This window comes from Gossypium raimondii, chromosome 3 (genome assembly GCF_025698545.1).
Source record: "Gossypium raimondii isolate GPD5lz chromosome 3, ASM2569854v1, whole genome shotgun sequence".
Lineage (NCBI taxonomy): Eukaryota > Viridiplantae > Streptophyta > Magnoliopsida > Malvales > Malvaceae > Gossypium > Gossypium raimondii.
Window position 1 is genome coordinate 50,634,917 of NC_068567.1, and position 6,097 is coordinate 50,641,013.

The following is a 6,097-nucleotide window of genomic DNA, read 5'->3' on the forward strand; positions in this document are numbered from 1 at the left end:
GAATATTAATTATTAAGAATTTTATTAAATTATATATTTTAATTATAATATATTTAATAATAATTATGTTTAAATATGATTAAATTATTTATTATTGATATTAATAATCTTATTAAAATTTAAATAACAATAACAATAATTACCAAAACAAATTTCTGCTAATTATTAAGAATTTTATGAAATTATATATTTTAATTAAAATGGGTTTAATAATAATTATGTTTAAATATGATTAAAATATTTATTATTGATAATAATAACCTTATTAAAATTTAAATAACAATAACAATAATCATTTACCAAAACAAATTTATGCTAAGGGTATTCTAGTCATTTTAGTTTTTTCCATTATGCTATTACACCTCTATTCCATTCAACCAAACACAAGATTACTATTACGTCTCTATTCCATTACATTCAACCAAACAGTTGATTTGCTATTACACCTCTAATCCAATACAGCAAACCAAACGCACTGTAAATGTTTGCATCATGATGTAATTGTCATTTCGATATACATAAATTTTGTATAGTTAATTATGATTGATATTATATGTTTCTATGAGTGTGTGTAAATTTATAGTATTTTTCAGTAGTAAACTGCAACCTATATGTTTCTGCTTTTGCTTGGTTTAATGCATGTACATGTATGATGTTGTGAACACACGGTGATTGCTGAAATTTTAATTTGTTTAATGTAATGTTTTATCTATATTTTTATACTGCATGCGGAATCATTCAAATTTTTAAAATAATGTGGCAATTTTTATGCGATAATAATATTGAAAGTTATTATCCGGAATTTCACTCGATAATTATTTATTGTGAAGCAAAATAAGATTTTTAAAATTCTATTGAGAATTATTGTCGGGATTCTCGTCTTGAAAAATAGTTATCCATATCCATGTTAGCTTGATTATTCATCGATTAAATATAGAATGTCTGTGTCGGATTTCTGTCGGGACCTTTGATAATTATTTATCTAAAAGAATATCATTTTCACAAATAAATTGATTTTATTATTATTTGAGAATTACTTTCGGGTTTCTTTTGGGATTCTCATTTTTATTTTTATTATTCAAAATCAAAACAAATATTTTATTTGAGATAATTTCTTTTAAATATCAAACTTAATTTCGATATTTCTTGGTTAATGATAACACATGATTAAATGGTATCGTTTTTGTTAATGGACGTTGTGAGGGTGTTAATATCTTCCTCACGCGTAACCGTACTCCCGAACTAGATTCTTGTTTCGCAGACTAAATTTTTTTAATAAATTTTAATTTTTTATTAAAAGGATAGTTTTAGGTGGCCAATCACACCTAATCACAAGATTGGTGGGGACTCAAAATTTTTTTAATTCATCCAACGAACTTAAAAACAATTATACATGACATTTGCTATTAACATTAAATTTATTCTATGAATCAAATCAAGAATTAAACACTAAAAGTTAACAATGTTACCTTTAGATACCAAAATATATAAATTTTACCAATAAAAGTATCGATTAGACCAAAAATAACATAAATGCAACATTAAAAAACGTATCAAACTTAAATACCAAATGATATATTAAGCATTACATGAACAACAACTAATGAATCAAAATTCTAGTTGTTTGACATACAAGTAACATTCATTTATATATATTTTGTTATTAGTAGTATTGTTATTATTAGTTGAGCAAAATTAACATTTTGCCTATTAATTACTTTCACTCAAAATGTTACTTCTATAATAACTTTATCATTTTATCAAATTGTCCTTAAACCATAACAACACATTTTAATAGTAAAAAAAAAAAAGAACCGTTTTCTTCTTTCTTTTCTTGTCATTTTGATCACAAGAGAAACCCTACCTGCTTATACTCTTTACCCATTTTATTTATTTAATAAAGAAAATATGAAATTAGTTTACTAGATACATATATTTATTTATTTATCAATAAAATAAAATTTTATAAACATCAACATTTGTACGATGTGTAGTAAAGAAAAAGAAGTAAATCTTATGAGAAAAATATAGTAAAATGTGTTTTAGATAATTTTAAATTTCATAAACTAAATAATAAAATTTTATATTTAAAGTAAATGAACCAAACAAGGTAATGTAGCATACTTGATAAAATGCTAATGGAGCGCTTGGTTTGAATCATGTAAGATTTCTAAGGGTAATGTGAAATTTTGGCATAATATAATCATGTTTGGTTTGCAAAGATTACCTTGAGTCGATAATATTACATTTCCCAAAGATAATTTCTCTATAGAAGTGTCTTTTGGTGAAGTTTGAAATAGGCAAGAAGTTTTAACTATTTTTGTTTGAATTGAATCGGATCGACTATTGGACTAGCACTACACCAAAACAGGCCTTTAGCGGCGCTTTTTTAGGCCTTTAGAGGCGCTTTTTAGCACTACTAAAAGTATTTGCGGCGCTTTGACAAACGCCGCAAAAAACGCCGCTATTGAACGCGTCGCTAATTTTTGCGGCGTTTTTACCGACAAACGCCGCTAAAGACTAGGACCTTTAGCGGCGCTTTACCCACAAACGCCGCTAAAGACCAGGACCTTTAGCGGCGCTTTCCTACAAACGCCGCGAAAGAACAGGACCTTTAACGGCGCTTCCCCACAAACGCCACTAAAGACCAGGACCTTTAGCGGCGCTTCCCCACAAACGCCGCTATAGACCACGACCTTTAGCGGCGCTTTACCAACAAACACCGCTATAGACCACGACCTTTAGCGGCGCTTTTGTCACAAACGCCACTATAGACCACGACCTTTAGCGGCGCTTTTGTCACAAACGCCACTATAGACCACGACCTTTAGCGGCGCTTTTGACACAAACGCCGCTATAGAGCAAACCTTTAGCGACGCTTCTAGCAAAAACGCCACTAAAAACATATCATGCAAAAAAATTGTTTTAATTAAATAATATTTATTTTTATGATAAATATTATATTATTTTTATTTTTTTAATTTGAACTTTAAATATACTTTTAAGGATAAATAAAAAATATTATTTATATTAAATTTTCTATAAAAATGATAAAAGAAGGCAAATAAAGGAAGCTTAAATAATAATAAAAATTAATAAAAGTGAGAAAACGTAAATAATTAATAAAAATTAAAAATTGTAAACCTCGAAATTTAGGTAAAATCAACACCAATGCAATGCAAGCCATTGTTGAGTCTAATACAAGTGAAGAAACTAAGATCCTAAGAAGAGAATCCTATTTTACTAACAAAGATAAAATGCAATCGACAAGAAATATCCATACTTTGTCCAAGATTTATATCAAAAATCAGATCGAAGAAGCAATCTCTTTGCACACCATTTCAATTCCTAGTAAGGCCTTCGAAAGTAGTTGATGAAAGCCGGCATACACATCCGATCAATCAGCTTTCAGTTTCAGAATTTCCTTGGCGGTCCTTAAATGAAAATAGGGCATGTGTTCCTACATAAGCATGGAAAAATCCAACTCAGTTCAAAGACAAATAATATCGGGTTTCAAATGAATGAATGTGCATGTGAGAGTATCTCCAATATGTACTTCTACCTTTTGTCATATATTTAAGCAGATGGACAACATATTTTACATCCTAACAACTACTGCCTTGAGTACTAGAGTTTAATCACAGAAAAATCAAAATAAAACATGAACTACAAGGATAAAAAATTGTTCCATGGACTTACCTGCTCAAAACAAAGACTTAAGCCTCTGCTATAGAAGTCGATTTATTTTAACATAAACATGCCACAATCAAACCTGTACATAGAGAAAATTGTTTAGGGGGAACAATTCAAATTCTAACACAAAAGGCATATGACACCAGGAAACTAGCAGTGCAAATTAATAATTGAATTCACCAAATATTTGGAACCAATTGCAATAAATAGTTAGTATAAAAAGACTCAGATACGTATAAAGCTACCTCACAATCAATTACTACACAATATAAGTTATTTTGTTTAAGAAATAAGCTTATGAAGAACAAGTACTTCGAGTACTGCTCCCTAAAGTCAGCAATATCAACATTGTTGGGAGTCAACTGCAGTAATATCGTTGTTCAATGGTGCATACATTAGTCAGCAAAATTAAACAAATACATATAGCGGAACCTCAAAACTGAATGTTTTCGCATGAAACTTTACCTTCTCTTCTATTACTTACTTTAAAATGGACAGAGCAATAGTTTCAGCTTCTTGAAGAGTCAGGTCCTGCAGGTGGGGGTGAAAAATCCCTTGGTAACTTAGCACCAAAAATACTCATACATATATGTGTGTAAAACAATCCTAAAAGGATAAGGTCACCAAGATAAGCACTCCTAAAGCTGAAAAGCAACATACAAACGGAGACGAAGATATACCTTGTTGTATTGCTCTTGCAAAGAGCTGTCTGCACCTTCGGAACTTGAGCCTAAAACTTTTGCATTGCATTGCCAAAATGTGCCAGAGGGATCAGTATAGTATCTGCAAAAGAGAAGTTAGAACTGGTAAACGACAGCACGAGAATATATTAGTGCCTATCGGTATAATGCCAGTCAATTTTGTTCTGCCTTCTACAGGGAACGCTATTAGTTTTTCTTTTTTTCCCTAACAGAGCCCGTATACTTCATTCTATCTGTCTAACCAAGGAAACCATAACTCATTCTAATTGAAAATAATAATTTGGAAACCTCCTAATTTAAATACTTGGGGATTTATAACTACCTAATACAAAGTTTATAACAATGCTGAAGAGCATAGGTTTTGAAGAACCATGCTATAATTTTAAATCAGCAAGCAACAACAAATGAAGCACTTATCTGAAAGTTGATTTAGTGAAATACAGTGTTTGATCTGTAACCATCTAGTCTTGCAAAAATATGTCACAGCATGGCAATCAAATCAGATACATGACACATTAGAGCTTATTACAGTTTTAACTTCTTAAAACCTTACAATTTAAAACAAGCATGCGGTAATAAGTATGTACCTTATAATTATATCTCTACCAAATTACCACTTGCAAATGACAACATATAGACCCTGGGAACAGTTTTAATTGTAGTAAAGAGGTTCCTAAAGACACATTGCCATATTTCACTTTTAGCCTATACTTTGATAATCAATGTAGAAATATCCATTACGCTACGGTAGATAACAGTAAGAATTTTAAAATAATCAAGATAATAGTAAAACTACAGCTCTACACAAATAAAGCGAAGTTAAGATTGTTCACAAACCTTTGCCAAACCGAATTTGGCTAGATTCACTAGCAAAGGCACAAATTGTGCTTCACCAGATCCAAAGACATTGCTAGGGCGAAGTACACATGTTTGAAGACTGCCAATCTTGTTAGCTAACCTGATTAGTCCTTCAGCTTCAAACTTGAGGTCTACTGTCATATCCTTAGACTGTAGAGGCGCATAAATAAACAAAAGGACAATTAGCAAACAAATGGAAATTCAAAAGCCAAAAAAGTTTTATCAGATTGAAGCAATATGAAACATACTGTCCCTGGGTAAGCGAAGGACCCATTACCATTAAGTATATCTTGTGAACCATAAAAAACAACATCTGCAGAACTATAGTATACGAGTCGCTTAACTTTACTTTCTTGGCATGCATTAATGACATTTTTTGCACCTGAAATTATTGCTAACGCAATGTTATGATTTTAAAATATAGTATATAGTTATAAATATCATCACGTACAAAAAATTGTCAAAAATTATAATAGCATCTTAAATATGATTATGGCATAGAAAGTACATGTCAGCTGTAGGCGCCATTTATTGATCAATTTGTACAACGTGGAAATTCTCCAACTTTCTTGATTTTTCTAAGTTACACAAATTCATCTTGAACCAGGCACTAGTTCTGCTGCCAACAAGCCAAACACACTTATGCTTTTCTTTGAGATATGGTTGAGCGAAAAAATAGAAATAAAATAAATTGAGTAAGCTTGATAAGAAAAAAAAAAAGGAAGATGACTATTTTTTATTCTAGTGCATAAAAACAAATTTGGAAAATGATAAATAAACAAGTTCATTTTCAAATAATTTCATTTTTGAACTCTATGAAGCAATGAAAAGGAAGAAACATTTGG

At 30.4% G+C, this 6,097-nt stretch overlaps 1 long non-coding RNA gene across 4 annotated transcripts; it reads right to left on the reverse strand.

Annotated features, from left to right (window-relative positions):
- Positions 1-3,320: 3,320 nt before the first annotated feature.
- On the reverse strand, positions 3,321-5,493 carry LOC105794592 (uncharacterized). 4 transcript variants are annotated; one of them, XR_008194518.1, is made up of 6 exons: positions 5,232-5,437; positions 4,374-4,476; positions 4,159-4,224; positions 4,006-4,055; positions 3,700-3,772; positions 3,321-3,460 (listed from the first exon to the last, which is right to left on the reverse strand). It is a non-coding gene; the product is annotated as an uncharacterized LOC105794592 (long non-coding RNA). The 4 variants fall into 4 exon arrangements; XR_001134051.2 differs by having other exon boundaries at positions 3,700-4,055; positions 5,232-5,493; XR_001134050.2 differs by having other exon boundaries at positions 3,939-4,224; positions 5,232-5,489.
- Positions 5,494-6,097: the final 604 nt, after the last annotated feature.